The following is a 2,986-nucleotide window of genomic DNA, read 5'->3' as shown; positions in this document are numbered from 1 at the left end:
GGGTGGGGCGGGAACTGGGAGGAGGGGAGCTATGGGGGGTGGGGAAGAGGAACAAATGTAATAATCTGAACGATAAAGATTTAATTTAAAAAAAAAACATGACTTTTCACTGTTGATGTAGCTTTTGATCACCTGAGGTAGTGTTAGTCAGATTTCTTCACTATAAAGTTATTCTCCCCTGCCCCCATCCAAACTGCAGTCTTTGGAAGGAAGTTACTGTGCACACCCAACTCGGGGGGTGGCTGAAGGGGCATGGACTCACTCTCTTACATTCCTAAGTTGGCTCAACCTGCTGTCCAGTGACAAACCTTCCCGGCTCAGCAACTTTTCTGAGCCCCAGGGCTGTTCTAGGGCAGGCCAGGCCTCCTCTAGAGTTTACCTTACCATGGGCTAAATTTTGCCCCTGGGGTCCATTACTGGACTCCTAACAATCATTAAATAAGCTCACTTCTTTTTTAAAAAATGTTCTTATTGATTTTTAGAGAGAGAGGAAGGGAGAGGGATAGAGTGATAGAAACATCAATGAGAGAGGAACATCATCAATCGGCTGCCTCCTGCATGCACCCCTACTGGGGATTGAACCTGCAATCCAGGCATATGCCCTAACTTGGAATTGAACCAGCAACCTCTTGATTCCTGGATCGATGGTCAACCATTGAATCACACTGGGAGGGTGAGCTCCCTTCTTTCTTACTTAAAAAAAAAAAAAAAAAAAGAAACCCTAGCTGTTTTGGCTCAGTGGTTGGAACGTCGACCTGTGGACTGAGGGGTCCTGGGTTCAATTCTGGTCAAGGGCACACGCCTGGGTTGCGGGCTCGATCCCCAGAAGGGGGCATGCAGGAGGTAGTCAATCAATGATTCTCTCTCATTGATGTTTTTATCTCTCTCTCCCTCTCCCTTCCTCTCTGAAATCAATATAAATATATTAAAAAAATAAAATAATAAACAAAAATAACATTAAAAAAGAAATAGAGTAATTCTCCACCTCCTTGAGGACAGAGTACTAAATTAAATATTTTGAATTCTTCTGCATGAGAGATTTGCCTCTTCCACTTATTCATCTATTTATTCTATAAATCACTATTATATCAGTATGGATTCATAGACATTTATTTTATAGTTTACCCACTCTCATTTCTTTGCTCATTTATGCTTTCTTTTTTAACAGCAGTATGGCATCATCCTGCCAACCAATAATAGTGTGGTTAACTTGACAATTAGCAGATTGTTCCTGACACTAAGGAATCTTTCCTGGGACCTGAAGAATGTTTTCCTTCCAATCAGAGGCAAGTGAAGTTGATATTCCCCTTTCAGGTACAGAAAAAAGGGTTTGGAGAGTGTCTTCATACATTTGTCAATGAAATAAGGATTTCCCATACTAGATGAAGAAAATACTTTGAGTTCAACAAAAGAAACAGAACCAGTAGAAGATATATATTAAGAGATTTATTGTAGGAATATTCTTACACCGTATACAAGAATAAAATAAAAATGTATTAAAGATATAAATGTAAGATTCAAAACCATAAAACTCCCAGAAGAAAAAACAGGCAGTAAAATCTCTGATAGTTCTCTTAGCAATATTTTTTTCTGATATATCTCTTCAGGCAAGGGAAACAAAAGAAAAAATAAACAAATGAGACTACATCCAACTAAAACGTTTTTGTACAGCAAAGGAAACCATCAACAAAATGAAAAGGCAATGTACTGAATGGGAGAACATAATCACCAATAATACATCTGATAAGGGGTTAATATCTAAAATTGGATATAGTATAATGAATTCATACTACTCAAGAATTGACACTTTTCCAAAGAGGACATACAGATGGCCAATAGACATATGAAAAGATGTTCAATGTCACTAATCTTCAAAGAAATAAGAATTAAAACCACAATGAGATCTCACCTCAGAAAGACTGGAAGATGGCAGAGGAGGACGGGGAAGCTACACTCATCTCCATCCTGGACTAAACTGGAAGTACAACTAAAATATGGAGCAATCAACCTGAATAACCAACTGAAGACTAGCTGAATACAAGTCTTATAACCAAGGACTTACAGAAATTACATTGAGACTGGTAGGAAGTACAGAGACACAAAAAGGGCTGGCCTGTTCCCATGGGTGGCAGCTGAGATTCTGGAGGAATATCTTAGCTCCAAAGTTTCCCCCTGAGAAGCCGGGGTCTCAAACCCAACCGGGGCTCCCCAGTCCAGAGCACCAGAGCTGGAAAAGGCACCCACATAACATCTGGCTGTGAAAATCAGTGGGGTTTCTGTATGCCAGGGAGAGAGATGAGTCTGCTAGAGACACAAGCACCCTCTCTCGCTAACCATGCTGTCTCCGGTGGTGTTTTCTGCAGCTGCTGCAGGGGCCCCCTCCCTGAAAAACGCCGCCCTCCTCGGTTCCGGGGTAGTGCAAGCAACAAGGATCTTTTACACTGGGCAGCCAAGTCTTGCCCCTGTACCACCTCTTCCTGAATATGGAGGAAAAGTTCGTCTTGGACTGATCCCTGAGGAATTCTTCCAGTTTCTTTATCCTAAAACCGGTGTAACAGGACCCTATGTGCTCAGAACTGGGCTTATCTTGTATTTTCTATCCAAAGAAATATATGTGGTTACTCCAGACACCATCTCTGCTCTATCAACAATAGGGTTGCTTGTCTATATCATTAAAAAATATGGTGCCTCTATTGGGGAATTTGCTGATAAACTCAATGAGCAACAAATTGCCCAACTAGAAGAAGCGAAACAGGCTACCCTGAAAGGCATCCAGGATGCAATTGAGCTGGAGAAGTCCCAGCAGGCACTGGTTCAGAAGCGCCACTACCTTTTTGATGTCCAGAGGGTAGGTTTCAGAACTTTCTAAGAATAAACTTACTCATTTGTATGCATTTTAAAAAAAAATTTAGACTGTCTCACATGAGGAATGGCTGGAAATTGAGCATATTTTATTTAGAAAAGAGAAGATTTAGGTGGGGGAGGC

General features: G+C 41.1%; 1 pseudogene; it reads left to right on the top strand.

Moving 5' to 3' along the window:
- Nucleotides 1-2,335: 2,335 nt before the first annotated feature.
- On the top strand, nt 2,336-2,950 carry LOC102759963 (annotated as a pseudogene).
- Nucleotides 2,951-2,986: the final 36 nt, after the last annotated feature.

The sequence above is a fragment of the Myotis davidii genome, unplaced genomic scaffold (genome assembly GCF_000327345.1).
Source record: "Myotis davidii unplaced genomic scaffold, ASM32734v1 scaffold1983, whole genome shotgun sequence".
Lineage (NCBI taxonomy): Eukaryota > Metazoa > Chordata > Mammalia > Chiroptera > Vespertilionidae > Myotis > Myotis davidii.
Note: the sequence above shows the minus strand (reverse complement) of the source record. Positions and strands in the feature narration are given on the sequence as shown.